Source organism: Pinus tabuliformis, chromosome X, assembly GCF_031772625.1.
Source record: "Pinus tabuliformis cultivar Carrire ecotype Pingquan chromosome X, CPIR1, whole genome shotgun sequence".
NCBI classification, from domain to species: Eukaryota; Viridiplantae; Streptophyta; class Pinopsida; order Pinales; family Pinaceae; genus Pinus; species Pinus tabuliformis.
Window position 1 is genome coordinate 413,536,266 of NC_142308.1, and position 18,557 is coordinate 413,554,822.

Here is an 18,557-nt window from a genome sequence, read left to right on the forward strand (position 1 = left end):
CATTGCTACCGGTGATGAGGTCAAGCCGACTACTGCAACTGGTGGATCGAACACAGAAATTCAAGACTAGGAGAAAAGGGAGATGAAGGCAAAGGTTCTCCTAAAGTTATCAGTCAAAGATTGCATCATCCCTCACATTCGGGAGTGCAAGACATCGAATATCATATGGACGATTCTCAAAGGAATGTATGAGATCAAAACACTAGTCGAACTTTGTACCTCAGGAAGAAGATTCTCTCCATCAAGATGGAGGAGAATGAGTCTGTTTCTTCATTCATATCCCAGATAAAGGAGGTTAAAGATAAACTAACTGATATCGGTCAGACTGTGGCGAATGATGATCTGGTCACGATTACCATGAATGGCATTGTGGAGCTATAAAAAGGGTCTCTTTCACCTCTAATTACCTCACATTAGTTGTCAATCCACGAACGTTTTGTTATTTCAAAGAGTGTCTCAGTCTGAGGCTGTCATTTGTCAGAGTAATGCTAGTAGTACAGTGTTCAGAAATACAAGAGTAAACGGATGCTTGTTTATAGTAAACTACTTCAAAAGATTAAACTACTCATTCAGAAAACTAAGCAAGCTATCAGTCAAGGGTTTAGTAGCAGTAACTCATCCCTTTGTAAACTGATGGAACTAAGGTAAATTAGAGAACAGATCGTGGATCTGGGAGCCAGGCAATAAATGTCAGTGCTCACTACAGCCCTGGATCGTTCTTCACACCAAAATAACAAAGAACAGGAAATAGAACGACAAATAAGAAATGGAACAGCGAAATAAGAAATGGAACGACAAATCTGAAATGGAACAACAAAACTGAAATAGAACAGCAAATCTAAAATAGAACAACAAACTAAGTCTAGCAAGCAGTAACACCTTAGTCTACAAGATCAAATGCACGAATCGTGATCTACAGGAATTGAATGGCAATCCTTCACTCTTAAGGACGAATTGAACAACACACCAAAATGGAACAACACTGATTAATGATAAATTATAGAACAGTACTTCAAAATAGTATATGGACACGGCACACCTTAATAGTAACCTGATCTCGGTAAACCAATTATCACTCTTAGTTATAAAAGATTACGACTGCATTTCAGAATGGAACAGCAATGTCTACAGATCCACAATCGCAAAGAACATAATCACTAAGATGAATTCCGTAATACCAATGAATAAGTGCAAGACACAGAGGCTCTGTAATTGAACAGCAACAATATTCTGTAAATATTGATAGTATTATATCAACACTTAGAAGAATAGTGATACATCGCAGAGTCAATGCAATAGTTTTGTCTCAGTAAAGTAAACATAACAGAGCATGTGATGTAAGCTAACAAAACACATCAGATTACCAAATCACGCTGATAAGCAAACCATGCATAAAAAAACGTAATAGTACAGGAGCAAGTGTCCTCCAAGGCCGGGCCCTTAGCCTCTAGGGGTACACCGCTTGAAGTTATTCCAGACTCAGGGATGAAATAGTAACCAAGTTTGTATTAATGCATAAAGTGAAATTACAATAGATCGATTCTTAACGAGACTCAATGATCAAAGGTTTGATCTTAAAGGAAATTACATAAAACATAACCAACTCTCTCGAGCTAACAGTGCTGCCCCTTTTATAAGGGTGAAGGCGGAGATATCTAAGTGTAGAAATAGATAAAACAACGATCCCTCAGGATCAAGGATCCTGAGGGATTCGCCGAACCGTTAGTCTCAGTCATCTCTTTCCTTTCCTGCGCCGAGCTGATATCTCCTCTTCCTTTCCAGGGCTGATTCACTTTGATTTTCTTTTCCTTGTTTGCATATGGTCTCCCGTCAAAGGGACATCGGTTAACCTGTCCTTGTCCTTTCCTTTAGAATGGGAAATTCCCGTTTTTCCTCCTTCCTGCACAAGGAAATGACAATTGTCAGTGTTTTCGTCTTGCATATTAATATCACATGTTTTACTACAATTCCTTATCATTTTCTGAGTTCATGATGCAAAAAGCTTTGTAAGTTCTAATGAAAAGATGCTGAAATAATTACCAAAAACATACCTTCTTTAGTACTCCACACACCCCCCTACTTACCCTTTTTCATGCCCTGATGAAAACATTGTAGTTGACATGTAAGGCAGTGAGTGAGTAGGCTGGAGATGGAATCTCATGTGAAGACCTACAGCCATGATGCATAACTAGGTGTTCAAAGAAATGGCCTATCTGACCCTCAGGCATCTCATACAGGGCTTGGTACCCAGGTGCAGGGTGCCAAATAATTGGACTTCGGAACCTATACCCTAACCAGGATGGCCCTGCCCTCAAAATGACTTCACCATAGAAGTACAAGCGGTTGGCGGTTAATTTAAAATTTTCATACTTAAATGGTTCCCTGAGCTGGATATTTGGATTAGAGATTTGATACCAAAATTTAGCTGCATCAATGGCAGGGTCTTTGATAGAGAAAAAGTATTCTAATCCCTGTCGAATGATTGCCTCGTGCATGGATCCTAATGCTTCAATTACACCCGAAGTCTTCATGAGGTTTCTATATTTTCTCCACAACTATACTGGATCCCTAGGCTCAGCTCTTATCCACAAATCTAATCCGTTTTCTTGCCTTTGGAAAGCGTTATAGGCTTTAAGCCATTTAATTTGATTAACCCCAAATGAAATAAATGCCTGTAATTGGATATCCCCAACAAAAGGGCCAGGGTTCAGCTCGGTCTCCTGGTCTAATACAAGGTTATGCAAATAAAACTCACACAGTAGTCTCTGAACTTTTACCCCGTAGTGTTTACAGTAGTTTATAAAATCATCGAGGGTATTAATTTGTATGGGAGCACCTGCTTTAACAGCCTTTATTTTCAATTGCAAATATCGTTCCATTAAAAACAAGGCATAATTCTTAGCAGGGGCTCTACATGCTAGGACGTCATTGTATAAGGAACATAAAGTATCCATCTGCTTGATAACTATATGTAATCTACGAGTTACCTTGGCAACTTTTTCTTCTTCCCTTCGCCACCTTTCAAAGGCTTGGCTTTCGGATAGATTGACATTCCTAAGCTGCTGCTGTAGCTCTTCATACTTTTGTCGAGGGACCATTTGCTCTCTAAGCTTTTCTGCTGCTTGTTGAGCTTGCTTCAAACCCTTTCGTAGGGTTACCATTTTTGGATCTCTTCTCCATGCGGCAGTGGGGGCCAGGAGTTTTACCTAAATTTTCCTATTGCGTTGTTTTGAGTTCATGAATCTGATTACTCTCGAAGGCGGTGTCTCCGTCTGAATTTCCTTATCGCGGGTCAACATCTCATCCATTTCTATCTTAACGTGGATATCAGTCCATCGTTTTTCCTTTTCAATTGGAACAACAGTCTGCTCCCCAGCATCATTTGGAACAGCACCCTGGTTTTCAACAGGGTTTTGAACAACAGGATGGACTATGGTCCTCCGCCCCTTTGTCTTGAGGGGTTTTCCTGGAGTGGTTACATTTTTCCTTCCTGAAGTCCTTTTTACCCTTTTCCTTGCTTTTAGAATCCTAATCTGCTGGCAGAACCCCCTTTCCTCTAATTGTCAAGCTCTGGCCTTCATCCTGGAAGGTTTCTATAATCTTCTCCAATCTCTCCTTCTTTAGCGTCCATACAGGCCCAGTGGCTGGCAGTCCCGAGACCTCTGCGATTATGTCATCGGTGACTGCTATGCGTCTCCCCCTCACTGTGGAATGATCCTCTTGCAAGTTCTGCAAGAATTCAATTGCCACAGTCTCGTTAGACTCCTGCAAGCGGTTGAAATAAGTTAGCCACCCGGCTCTTGCCAGGATTTCCCATGCGGCATCAGAGACTGTTAGCACCAGTGGTTCTCTCTGAATCGATCTCCCTCCCATGTTTATGGTTTTGCTGTAAAATCTCAGAATTTTTACAAAGGAACGGCAGCTGTTCACACTGTTAAAAATAGAGAGAGGCTGACGGACGCAAGAATCGCTCAAAATCTAATGCTACAGGATATACAGTGAAAATGGCTTAGGAACAAAAATTCATGTAAAGAATAAAAAAATAGTATACCGTTGAGTCGTGTTATTCCCAAGTACGCAGTTTCCCGAATAGCGGTCTGACACGTTATCCAAGGAATGATGAGGTTAACCTCCCCCGCAATGTGATAAGTCGTCCTGGCCGTCAAATAAAGGAGCGGCGTGCCAATCTGTTCTGAAGCAGAGTCATAAAGGAATAGTGTATGGCAATATGCCATGTTTACACAGATAGCAGATAACCAAAATCGAGGCGTCAAGTTGGATCGCTTAATACGTAAGAGACTGCTGTGATATGATGTGAGGCCGGGAGGATAGGACATCTGCCGTACATTCCGAGTCTCATGCGGTCATTATCAACTGCTCTACCATGATTGGTGATAATAGATTTACATGCGTTGTATGGTTCGGAAAATAATATGCATTCGTCTTATGTTATTGAATACTAAGGCATAAGAAACAGAAGGGTGGTAATAACTACCTATTGGTGTAAATAATGTGACTTCAATACCATTAACAGTGCTTTGCTGCCGACAGGTGTCCATAACCTTGGAAGAGTTGTTTATTTCACCCATGGAACCATGATCCTTTGTGTATGCTTAGGAGGTGTTGTGTGATGTCAAAATGTAGGCCATTATGCTGGCTTGGTGACCAGTTAGCCATAATGCCATTCACGAGGAGGGAGCAAAAGGTGGGCAGGGCGGCTCATGATGAGACCTTCTGTTCCAAGGGTTCTTTATTTGACATACCTTTTGGACCATATCCCTGGTGTGGTGGCCATAGTGGGAATTCCACTTGGCTTTCTCCCTCATGATCATGGTAGGTTGGCTCTTGGTGAGACCCCCTATCCTGCATTTGACAACTTTATATAAACAAGTAAGTTTGCTATTTTTTTTCTCTTCTTTTTTCTTTTTCATAAAGTACTATCCCATTTATACACAAAGGGTGGTTCAACACTTCTTAAGAGTGGGAATCGTGGAAGAAGTCTTAACATCTCAATAGGAAGATATGAACCCTTTGCTCTTATTTCTGAATAATAGTCAAAGAGGATTTAAAAGGAACCAACATGATAAAGATAACCAATCAAAGCAGAGTTAGTGAAGCAATGACAGCAAAAGATAATGGGTAAGTGTGTCCTTCCCTCTATCCTTTTACCAATTCAGAGCAATCTCTTATAAAAATAACGATTTTATAATTCACCTGATTTTAGTATGTTGGGATTTTGTATCCATTGCATAAGTACATAGTTGTATTCCAAAAGATTTGAAAGAACAAGAACAGTAAGCATCCTCAATTTAAAGCAGCAAGGGGAACAAGCACAAGTAAAAGGAATACGAGGATGTTGTTGCTTCAAAGAGGAAGAACAAAAGAATACAAGTGGTGTTCCTTTTAGAAAAAGGAACAACAAAACACACAAATGTCATTCCTTTGGAAAAGGAACAACAAAAATCGAAAATGATGTTCCTTTGGAAAAGGAACAGCAAGACACACAAGTGTCGTTCCTTTGGAAAAGGAACAGCAAAAATCAGAACCGCTGTTCCTTTGGAAAAGGAACAACAAAGCACACAAATGTCATTCCTTTGGAAAAGGAACAAACAAAATCGAAAATTCTGTTCCTTTGGAAAAGGAACAGCAAGACACGCAGGTGTCGTTGTTACACTAAAATTTGTCACCATGACTATTTGCAGTCAGTATGGCTCCATCAATAGTCATACTGTCCTCCTTGGCAAGTCTCATACCTCTGCTTCTCATGTCAAACTCCAAGAAAGAGAGAAAGTCCTCAAAAGTCAATATAACTCTGGTTACGCAGTTTCTCTTAGCCTTACCTGCGTGTACGTACCTCAAGTTTATAAAACCTGCGTACTTGTACGCTCTGTCTGTAAAGGGGTGGGTGCGTACTCCTGTAAAGGTCAAAAGGCGCAAGTTTCACTTCAAAAAGTTACTTGTGGTCAATTCTAGAGCATTCTAGAAGATGGTTTGACGTGGATTGAGCGCCTCCAGATGGTTCATGCATCCCAATGAAAGAGGAACTTATCCCATGAAGAGGGGAGCTATCCCATTGAAAGAGGGGCTTATCCCATTCATGGTGGACCTGATTAACTTCCTCCAAAGCACTATAAATACAGGCATTGGGCCAGAGGGAGGGGAGGTTGAAAGCTGAACATTCCTAAGGGTAGATGCTGCTGAAATTAGGACTCCCTTATAGAGCTTGAGAGGAGAGATTCCAATCCTTTTCTAGCTTCATTTGGAAGTGGGTGAGCTAATCAAATTAAAGGAGAACTCTTGCTGGACCCTGGGAGGGACCTGCACAACACCAAGGCACTGGTTGTAATGGTTTCTTTTGTTTCCAATTAATACAATTAAGCTCATTTTTCTCAACAAGTTGTTCTATATAATTTGTTTCATATACTCCTTGGTCTTTATGATGAATATGTTTTATTATATGAGTTATTCAGGTGCTATGTAATCGTTTGCTTGTTAGTGAATGCAGGCTTCAAGGAGAAGGAGCTCATTTGGATCAGAGAGGCTGGACTACAACAAACAAGCGCTGGACTAAAGGTAAGCCTTAAACACCTGGTTGCTTCTATCTTAAATGCATATTTAGGGAAAGATAGTGTTTGATTGTTTTGTTTGTCACTAGAAAGCCTTAGCTTCTAGGGAGGTCGGTTTTTTCCGCAAAATTGACTCTTTTCGCATGACAAAATGGCGACTCCACTGGGGAATCCATGGATTTGATTGACTTCTCTTTTGATTCATACTTTGATTTGAGAAACTCTGATTTCTTTCTAGTTTTTGACTAATTGACTGTGAATTTGGGTGGAATAGCTTAGGGTTAAGTTAGTTTTTAGTTTTCTTGATTTTGAGAGCAGTACGCACCCTCTGCGTTAAGCACAGTGCATACCTGTACGCACTTTTGCTGTGTACATAGACCGTGGCCGCACCTGTGCAAACAGGCTGCCTGTGTACCCCTGTCAAAAGCCTAGAAAACTTGAATTTTTTCTTTTTTATCTTTTAAATTTTGTTTGTAGCTTGTTTTTGCTACCCAGATCCACTGTTCACCTGTCAAAAGTTTTCATCTAAGCTTGTTTCATTAGCGTCAAGGGTTTTAGTGAAGTTCATAGAAATTCTAGCCCTAGGGTTGATTTTTGCATTGGTCTTGTAGTGACTTTGGCTTTAGAAGTTGTAAAAACCTTGGATCTCCCTGGTCTTTTCAATCTTCTTAGAAGTCGGACCTTTCGTAAAATCCACCTTTGTGACAAACCTACCTTTGTGTTGACTCTTTACGGAATTTCGAGAAAGCTTGTTTGTTAAAGCTGTGAATTTCATTCTTAAGAAAAAGAACAAAAACATTTTATTTTGTTTTTGACTAGTTTATGATTCTGCATGAATTAGTCCTTGGTTGGATTGTAACTGAGTAAAACATCCTGGAATTATATTTTGTAGGCTTTTACCTCATTAGATTTGCTTTTAGGTGAATTTCTCATAGATTTGCATAGATCTTTAAATTGATTTTCGTTTTCATAAATCTTAGATTGATTTGATTATCATAGATCTTAAGATTGGTTTTTGTTAAGTAGTCTTGTATGCTTTGTTAAATAGGAAAAATACAAAATCTCTTTTGAGGAAAGTTTGTTTTAGTAGTGTTTGAAGTCTTTGAAAAGAGAAAGGAAGTTTTCGTGATATAATTAGTGGTCATGTGTTGTGTGCTTTGGAAAAGATAAAAGAGATTGTTTCTTTGATTTTCATTGCCAAGAAAGTTGTCTTTATAAATTTTGCATTCTCCAACTCTCTTAGCTAGGGAATTCATTGAAAAAGGAAAGATTGTTTTGTTTCATCCTAGGTGCATCTTTTTAGTGGATTTGAGTCGAGTCTACACACCATCAGTTTCATCTCCGCTACCTTTTGTCCTAAAGAAAAGCCATAAAAATTAACGCTTAAAGTAAAATCAACTTAGTAACTTTTTATTCACTAGGGCTCTGAAACACCAATATAGATCAGGCTAGTGTCTTGGAGTAGGAGAGTAATTAACTCTCCAAGAGAGTAAAACCAAACAAGTAGCTTATCTTGTGATAGGATAAATCCAACTGTTTCATTTGTACTCTGGGAAAGCTCCTCTTAAAGGAGAAGCACGAGACTTTGTCCGAACCAATGAGGGGATCAATCCTCCTTCATTGGGAAAGACGCCAGATACGCACGTACTACAAACGGTAAACCTCAGATTATTGTCAAGGAGCCTGGGGTCACTTGTCGGTAAACCTTAGATTATTTTCAAGGAGCCGGCAAGGGGATTGAGCTTGTTACTCTGCCCTTGCGTGCTATCGGGTCGTAGACTGTTCCCCCAGGTATATTTGTTGCTGTTGGTAACCTTAGTGACTATTATCTTTAGGATTCTACCCAAGGTGACGGTGGAGGGAAGATCCCACTGTACCTGGAGCAGACGTCGGCTAGACTCACTTGGATTTTCTGGGGGGTTCACTTCACTCGAGACGGTTAAAGTGGAGGAACTTGGTCCAGTCTATTCATTAAGCAGGTTGCCGGGGTAACTGTTCCACCCGCCACTTCTGTACTGAATCCGGCGATGTTGGATTTCATCACCAACTAGTGCTTTCGGTCCGAAAGGTTACTGTTTGTGTTTGGTTTGACGCCCTAGATTCTTTAGGCGTGTGATTCGAATTTTTTTGGTTCTTTAGAGACTTTAGGCGGTTTGCTTTGAGATTTTACTTTGTTTGCGTGTGCAGTAGTTAAAAGTTTTTAGCTGTGGCTGAATTACCAAGACAGTCCCGTAGACTTCGGGGCCAGTCTCCTGAGGTTGTAACCGTGGCTGATTTGTTGAGGAAGTCCCGTAGACTTCGGGGCCAACCTCCTGAAGACGTCTCGGGCCATTACGAAGGTTTAAAAGTCCTTGTAACTCCTAGTGGCAGTAAAGTAGGGTCACCAGAAGAAGGAGAGTCTTCATTGGTTGTTCATCCTGATTACCAAAGTCTAGAGACAGGTTATAATCCTGAAGCTGTTTCGGTTCCCGAGCTTGCTGGTAGTTTTTCATCTACTAGTGATATAGGTGAAGAACTTGAGATATCTGAACCTGTTACTCCAACATCGGGGTTAGTCTCTCCAGTTTCTAATGCTCCTAATTCACCTAGGGTAGAAAGAGTCATCACCGAAAATCTTCCTTCTGGTTTGATAGCTATTGAAGAGCTTGCTCCGGAAGAAGAAATAGGCGTCCCTATCCCTGAGAATCAACCTACTATTGATCTAAGGGAGCGTGAATCCATTTTTTACAGTCCACCTAGAAGTACTACTTGGTATCTCTCTTTAACTAATTATTTGGACAACTCAGTGTCAAGTTTTTCACCACCTCGTGTTTCTTATCCACCTAGGGGTATTTATACTCCCGTAAATATGTCAGGTCAGTCGTCCATGTTTACTCAATCGCCTGAATCTTTTCTGTACGGCGGTCCTTCTGTTCCTGCTGGGTATCAGTCTATGTCCGGTACTTTTTCAGGAGCATCTCCTCAACCCATTGAACAAAGGATGTTCACTGGAAGCAATGGTGCAAAGCCGTTGAGTGTAGAAGACATTCTTATGATGTCAAGCTCTATTCCCGCTTCTCAACCTCAAGGTGGCCAGTTACCGCCTGGGGGGCAGCCTCAATTAACGCCTGGGGGGCAACCTCAAGGACAGTACGTGCCTATGGTACAATACATTCCTCAAGGTCAACCCCAGACTCAATATGTACCCCAAGGTCAACCCCAGTATCAATTTACACTGCAAGGTCAACCCCAGTATCAGTACATGCCTCAAGGGTATCTGTCCCAAGGTCAGTACTCGAGTCAAGGTTTCCAACCACCCCAAGGTCAATCTTATGTTCAAGGTACGGGAAATGTGCCTTTCAATTATCAATCCTACCCTCAACCCGGTTATGGATCTCAATATCCTCAACCTGTTATGGGTCAATACCCCGGAATAAATATAGTGTGGGATCCATCACAAGTTCAACAGGTGTTACAGCCAAGTGTACAGTTGTCATCTCAAATTGGACAACCCTTAGTTTCTGGTCCACCCCAGCAACCAGTCCAGTCTAATATTCAAACTTCTGTACCTTCGGTAGTTTCTCAGTCTGGGCCTATTTCGCCTCGTACTCCATCTCAAACGACTGCTGCAACTACCGCAACATCTGTTCCATCTTCCACACTTACTTCTGGAGTATCGACAGCTCCGGTTTCTACTGTCCCTGTAACTATTCCTCAGACATCTTTACTATCGTCTGGATCCACGATTCAAACTACGGTTCAGATGCCTGTAGGACAACCTGGTTTAAGTACGGTTGTCACAAGTCAACCACAATTCACTTATCAACCATACCAGGGACAGTACCAATTCGGTCCAGCTGTCCAACAGCCAGTTTACCAGTATCAACCGTATCCTGGGTACACTTATCAACAACCACAGCAACCCCAATACGGTCCGGTTAATCCTGGTTTTCCAGGAGGATACAATATCCCGAATGCGATTCCTATTCCTAGTTATCCTGGATATCCTCCTCCTGGGGCTGGTATAATGACCCAGAGTTTTAGGGATCCTAATCGGCAGCTGCCGTTTATCGCAAATTTGGATTTACCAGACTTGACGTGCCTAACAAACGATCCAATCAATTATCTTCCGTTTTGGCCGCCAATGCCGAATAAGTTGCCCAGTGACATTCCCAAGTTCGAGGGTAAGTCTGGAGAGGACCCGTCGAACCATGTGATGACTTACCACCTCTGGTGTGCCTCAAATTCCATCTCGGATGATTCGATCCGTGTACGTCTCTTCCAGCGCACTCTCATTGGTCTCGCGGCCAAGTGGTACATTGAGTTACCACGGGCCTCTTTTTATAATTTTAGCCAGTTAGCTACCTCGTTCCTAACTCATTTTCAGTTGCCGGTAAGATATGATAATGGCACGGAGTTACTAACTTCATTAAAACAATCGACGTCCACTTATATTTCCGATCATATTCATGAATGGAGACGTCGAAGGCGGTTAGTGAAAGTTTTTATCCCAGACCAAATCCTAGCTGAATGGTTTGTTAAATCATTGTTACCGAAGATTACTGAAGACGTAGCTAAGGCCGGAGTAGTTACTGAGGAGCAAGTGATTTCTCAAGCGCAGTACCTTGACTTAGTTTACACTCAGTAAGGTACGTTACACGAAAAGATCCCAGATCTTCCAAAGTCAAATCAAATCGTTGCTGCTCCTTCAGGATCTCATGCTGCTGATGGCATGATTGGTACGGTGAATACTAAAAGCAAGAAGAAATCCTCAAAGAATTCTTCTCCTATTATAACCTTACCAGACTCCCCGACAGGAGATTCTTCTGCTGAACTTTCTGCCGACATTCACGCCGTAGAGTCATCTACGGCTAAATCAAAATCCGGTGGAAAGAAGAAAGGCAAGAAGAAGAATAAAGCAGACAAATCTCCAAAGGATAAAACTGAAAAAGCGGAATCGAATGATGAAAAACGCAAGCCTCGTTATCCGTGTCTTATTTGTGAAGAAGAACACTTTACAAGAGACTGCCCTCATCGAGCAGAGGTTGCGAAAATCGTCAAGGGTTCCCAAATTCCTGCTGTCTTAAAGGACCCATTTCCAAAAGATAGCAAAATGATAGGTTCTTCCTCGAGTGCCACTGAAGAACCCATATTGATGATGTCTCATGTAAGGATTGCGACTCGATCGCAAGATTATGGTAGTAAAAGTCCTATTGATGGATCGAAAGAAGCAGAATCTTCTCATTCAAATCCATCAACCTTAGCTCCCGGTTCCGATCCACTACAGATCGAGAAACCTAACCCTGATTTAGTAATCAAACCGCCCGCCAAGGGTGTACTTCGAAGGTCTGCTTTCAATCCACATGCGAGAGCGGCCCAGAATTACAACATTGTTGAGGATTTAGCTGTTTCACCCTCAGCAATGTCGGCTTTGGAAGTGCTGCAATCATGCCCAGCACAACGCAAATTACTTTTGTCGGCTATAGGAGCTGTTGATGTTCAGGACCCGAACCTAATAATCTTTGATCTAGAAAATAGTACACTGCATTTGCCTCATCAAATGGCTTTCCAGATCCCAGTGATAGTAAAAAACAGGCCTATTCATCGGACTGTAATTGATGAGGGAGCTTCCACGTGTATTATGTCGATGCAGTGCTGGAGATCCCTTGGTTCTCCTTCACTAAATCAATCCCCGACAATTCTTAAGGCCTTTGATGGCCGTGGGTTCCGTCCTTTTGGCATTCTACAGGATTTGCCTATAGGGGTTGAAGGAAAAACCGTTAATCTAGATGTGGAGGTGGTTGATGCCCCTCTAGACTACAACCTTCTCTTGGGTCGAAGTTGGACTTACGCTATGACAGCGGTCGTTTCATCGGTATTCCGAGTAATAAAGTTTCCACATAATGGCAAGATCGTAACAATAGACCAGCTGACTTACTTTTCATCCGACCCAACCTCTTCAGAGAGTATCCAGCATGTCGGTAAAACGACTATCCCATATAAGGATGTTGGTGTAGGTTTAGTTAAAGATGCCGGTTTACTGGGAACTTTTCCTTTTCCTCCACTCAACGCGTCATCTTCATTCGCAACCATTCATATGATTACATCAGATACTATTTATTATGACGATCCATGGATCGTTCCTTCTGAATCTGAAATCGACTCGTTTGGTAATTCTAAGCCGTTGAGTCCATATGAAATTGCCTATGAAGCTGTGCAGTCTTTTACAGACCCGTGTTCAACCAAAGTCAACCAAATGAATGTGGTCCGTGAGGAATCACTTTTCACATCAACCTCGGAGTTAATAGCGTTTCCCGAAGTTGTGTCATCTGACGAACAACTTCGCGAAATCCTGTGTATAGATGATTTACCATGGGACGATCTCCATCATAGATCTTCGTTTTTACCTGAGGATGATCATTTTGAAAATGATTTCTCATCAGTTTTTACAGCTGAATATGTCAAAGAGGCTCAGAATCCCATGAAACATCCTGATTCCGAGTTTAATTTGGGAAATATTTCTCGAACTCTTCCCATTGACATTTCAGTAAAGCCCGGAATTGTTGAAAACATTCATATAGGTGCCTCGTGTATAGACGACGAAATTCATACATACAAGGCCCTATTTCAAGAATTCCGCGACGTGTTTGCCTGGTCCTATGAGGAAATGCCAGGAATTTATCCTGCAATTGTTGTTCATGAGATCAAGACTTACCCGGATGCTAAACCCATCCGGCAACGTTTGCGTCAGATTCACCCACGAAAAGCTGCTGCAATCAAAGCAGAAGTTGAAAAGCTGTTGAAAGCATGTTTCATTTATCTGATCCCGTTAACGGATTGGGTATCGAATATTGTTCCGGTTAACAAAAAACAAGGAACAATAAGAATATGCATCGACTATAGGGACATTAATCGAGCTTGTCCAAAGGACAACTACCCAACGCCCTATATCGATCAAATCATTGATTATTGTGCCGGTAGTGAAATATTTTCCTTTATGGACGGTTTTTCCGGTTACAATCAAATCAATATTCTACCTGCCGATCAACCAAAAATGGCTTTCATTTGTCCATGGGGGACATTTGCTTACTGCAAATTACCTTTTGGGCTTAAGAACGCCGGAGCAACTTTTCAAAGGGCGATGTCTTATGCGTTTCATGACATCAAACACATTGTGCAACCGTATCTCGATGATTTGCCCGCTCATTCATTACATCGAGCTGATCACCTTGTCCATTTACAAGCAATCTTCATGAGGTGTAGGCATTATCGTATTCGATTGAACCCACACAAATGTGTCTTCTATATAGAAGTGGGACGATTGCTAGGATTTGTAGTTTCAAAAGCCGGCATTCGCGTCGATCCCTCGAAGGTAAAAGCTATCATCAAATCTCCTCCTCCTTCGAGTCTTCGCCAACTCCAAAGTTTGCAAGGGAAAGCAAACTTTTTACGACGATTCATTCCTAACTACGCCGAGGTTACAAAAGGTTTTACACGGTTGTTGAAACAGAACGCTCAATTCTCTTGGGATGAGATAGCTCAGAAATCTTTTGATGCACTCAAACACGCGTTGACCCATGCACCGTTGTTGCATCCTCCCAACTACAACCAGGACTACTTTTTGTACCTCGCCGCCTCCCATTCCACCATTGGAATGGTCTTAGTTCAGGAAGATGAATTCGGAATGGAACATGTGATATATTATCTTAGTAGGACGTTGAATCCCACTGAGCTGAAATACTCACATGTGGAGAAATTCGCATTGGCAGCCGTTCAAGCTGTCCAACGTTTTCGTCACTACATTTTACTCCGTAAAACTATAGTCATTTCGGATTGCAACCCTATGATTTACATTCTGACTAAATAATTTCTAGGGGGCAAGTACTCCAAATGGATTGTTATCCTGCAGGAGTTCGACTTGGAGTTTGAGAAATCTAAGTCTAAGAAATCCTTAGTTTTTGCAGAGTTAATGTGTGACTTCCCGCGTGCTGACACGGAAACTGTGGTAGAGGAGCCCATTGCGGACGAATCTCTGTTTCTAATCAGCACTTTAGATCCGTGGTTTGGGGATATCATCATCTATCTCCAGACCCAATCCTTTCGGCCCCAAGCTTCAAAGTCGGAACGTCGGAAAATTCGATTCCAGTCCCAACAATACAAAATTATTGGAGATACTCTTTATCGACGTGGGGCAGACTTTATTTTTCGACGTTGCTTAACTCACGAAGAGGCAGAAAGGGTTCTAAATGACTGTCACTCTGGAGCGTGTGGCGGTCATATGTCTGGGTATGACATAGCCCAAAAGGTGTTGAGCGCTAGCTACTTCTGGCCGTCCATGTTTAAAGATTGTATTACTGCGGTCCGAAAATGCCACAACTGTCAAGTGTTTGATCGAAAGATGCGCGCTCCACCTGCTCCTCTCCACCCTATAATTGCCATTGGTCCTTTTGCTAAATGGGGTATCTATTTTATTACATGTAACCCTTACTCGGCCGGGGGGCATGCGTATATCATCCTTGCGGTTGATTATTTTACTAAGTGGGCCGAGGCGATGCCTACATTCGAGGCTGACGGCAAGACAGCTGAAATTTTCGTATTCAATCACATAATTGCTAGGTTTGGTGTCCCACAAGCGATAATCACTGACCATGGGCGCCATTTTCGAAACGTTATGATGACAGAACTTACAGGCCAGCTTGGTTTGCGTCACAATAGTTCAACTCCTTATTATCCACAAGCGAATGGTCTGGTTGAGTCTAACAACAAAGTTTTAATTATCATGATCCGACGAATCATTGGTATTCATCGGTCGAATTGGCACAACATGTTATTTTCAGCGCTTTGGGCGTACCGAACCTCAGTAAAAACATCTACAGGGTTCACTCCTTTCCAACTAGTTTATGGTTTGGAAGCTGTGCTACCCATTGAATGCGAAATCCCGTCACTGCAAATGGCCATCGAGTTACTTCCAGCTACTTCTGAAGAGGAGAAGCGTTTATTATACTTAGCTCAATTAGATGAGAATCGACGTGATGCCGCATTGGCAATCGAGACTCACGCAAAACGAATGAAAGCTCAGTATGATCGAAATGTGACCCCTCGAAATTTTTCGGAAGGCGACCTAGTGTTATTATATGATCAAGCTAATGATAAATTAGGTGCTGGAAAATTCGTTCCTATGTGGCATGGGCCCTATATTGTCAAGCGAAAGCTTGCCAAAGGGGCCTATGAGCTGGTAGACTTTGACGGGGACTCTTTGGGTAAACCCAGAAATGGACTTTACCTTAAGAGGTATTATGCTTAAAACATGGGTATGGAGATTTTAGTTAGGTTAGGTTTTTCTTTCTAGCTGGTGTGTTTGTTAGTTAGACAGTGTGCTTAGCTTAGAAAGTGTGTTTTCGTCGTTATTCTGGCTTATCTTGGTTTTACTCTTGATGATGCAGATGTCGATGCCTCTCCAAACATACATTGGTTTCACTGATGGTGCTTGTCGTAGTACACGGAATATCTCTTCCACAGCTTGGGTTATCTATTCGCCCTCTGACGAGTTAGTTTCTATGCATGGGGTGAGCCTCGGTCAAACAACAAACAACATTGCAGAATACAGTGCAGTGATTGAGTTATTGTCTGAATCTATTTCATTTGGGATTCGAAGTTTGATAGTGAGGTTAGATTCTGAACTCATTGTATTACAGCTTAATAGAGTGTATGCCATTAGAAATCCAGTGTTATTAAGGTTTTTTGAGAGTGCGTCTCTTGGAACGTGAGTTTGATTACATTGAATATCAACATATTCCAAGGTCTTTAAATACATTAGCAGATGCAATTGCTTCTTGAATGTTAAATAGACATTTGCAATAAACATATATGTAAATTTAAAATCATTCCATAACCTGATTTACAAGATAAGCAGGTAATAATGATATATATAGATAGGAGTGTGTCAAAAAATTACATCGTCTTCGATCATAGGTTGAAAAACACCTTATGATCGGCAAAAATGATAAGTACAAAAAACCAAAATGTCACATGTGTCTACAAAAACAACCATCCAATCACTGGTGATGATCTCTATATGACACCACTGCACGAGCTACCCTACACAAGAACCTCCTAAAAGGTCCTGGGACTCCGACTACAAAGCGCTGAAGCCTGATAGGAACATCATCTATAGTAGTCTCTGGTATGTCTGTTGTAAGACGCTCTAGGTCATGCTCCAACTCAGCTAAAGTCTCTGTGGCCTCATCTTGTGGGGCCGGTGCCGCTGCAACTGGTAGTCTCCTCTCGAAAGGCCGGAGATTGGCTGGTCGACGTGGGCCTACATCTGCATTTTGAAAATTGTCACTGTCAGTTTTGAGACGATATAAAAACAAAAAAAAATAGATAGTTTAAAAACTTGTAGAAAATGACGTTACCTGTATCATCCCACTGTTCTCCCGGTGGAAGAATCATGTCCGGATCTCCACGAAAATCAACTCCGGCATAAGGAAAATCCTGTATTGAGAAGACCTGGTCCTCTAACCAGTGAAAGTACTCCGGAGTAAATTGAACAACCTCTGTTCCCTCATCAGGATGACGGGCCATTACCGCAACCCATCGCATCAACTTAGGCTCTCGAGGAAGCCCAACACCAATAGTGAGCTGTTGTGGGATCAGCATCGGAACCCTCTCTAGGGCAAAACTGACAACTAAAGGCCCATAACCAAAAGTCTTCAGCTGCTCGTTTTTTACTCTAGTTAGTTGGCCTTTTATGTTGGCTAACACAGCATCACACCAGTTAAAAATGGTTCCTTGATAGCAATCAATCGCCATCCACATTTGGGACCCAGTGGCAATGTGCAAAGCGGCAGCCCCGCAAAGTCTGGTAACTGTAAAGGCAATTACCATAAGTTCAGGTCGGGATATAGTCTTGATCTCTATCCCCTTCTCCTGGTTCTGAGTGTTACACCACTCTAGTCGGAGACTAGCGATGGACTGGCCACCCGGCCTAGTCCCGAACAGAGTCAAGTGTTCGCCCCTCTTGGGCAAACCAGTGAGAAAGTAAATATCTGAGGGCCCTATCTCGAGCTAGTGCCCTCCAATATAAAAGCATTGGTCCTGAACATTCCACCTTTCTACCAGCCATTCCAGAAATCTCACTTGGGCCCTCATGCCAGGTATGGCCCAGTATTTATAAAGGCCGCATGCCTTCAAAGCATCAATTGACGGTTGATGATTAATGGCGGCCAAATCAACATCTTCGTGCTCTCTCTCGTGCCAATCAAGCATGGTCGGCAATCTACACACCAAAAAACATCTGTTAGATTCAATAAAGTAAAAAAACATTAGTCCTTTTTGAAGAGATTGGGGTTTGAAAATTCGTTTTGCGGGGTACGCACCCCGCCTTTAGGAACAGAGCGTGGGTACGCAGGTTCCCTTAAGGCAAGGTGCGTACGCCCGGAATTTTCCCAACTGAGAAAATGTCGGGGTATGCAGGTCACCAGTGGAGCACCTGCGTACCCCGAAAGGCGGACCTTGAAACCCCAAAGCCTCCAAAAAATGAAACTAGGGCCTAAAAATGAATTCCAAACGGATGAAAATGAAGAGGAGGATGTTGTAGAATACCTGAAAGAGACGGCGTTCGGTTTCGACGGTCGGATTCTCCGCAATGTCCACGGGAAGTTTCTTGCCAAAAGCCCTTTTGCTCTCCTCGACAGTAAAATGGTAAAAATGAATTGGTAAAAACCCTTTTTATAGGTTTTTTGGGTAAATAAATGGTAAATTTGTTTATTTTTCACCATGAAAAGGTATTTTTCAAAGTATTTTTATCTATCGTAAACAGGTATGAGTAATGTGTTGGTTTTTGTGCAGGATAAAGGATTTTCAGGGAAAAATTGTCATTTTTTACAAACAAAAACATGAGAGTCATCTTTAAGCCCTTTTCTGACTCCTAAAACATGAAAAGATTGCCGAGCATTTCTTTTACACTCGTTAAAACGAAATTAAAAGACGGTCCTCTTATAGCCCTTTTCT

General features: G+C 41.9%; 1 long non-coding RNA gene across 1 annotated transcript in view; it reads right to left on the reverse strand.

Annotated features, from left to right (window-relative positions):
• Window positions 1–1,484: 1,484 nt before the first annotated feature.
• Window positions 1,485–18,557, reverse strand: part of LOC149140286 (uncharacterized) — a 168,612-nt gene continuing 151,539 nt past the window's right edge. Inside the window, exon 2 of the long non-coding RNA XR_016264786.1 lies at window positions 1,485–1,900. This is a non-coding gene — a long non-coding RNA (uncharacterized LOC149140286). The remainder of the gene's footprint in view (window positions 1,901–18,557) is intronic.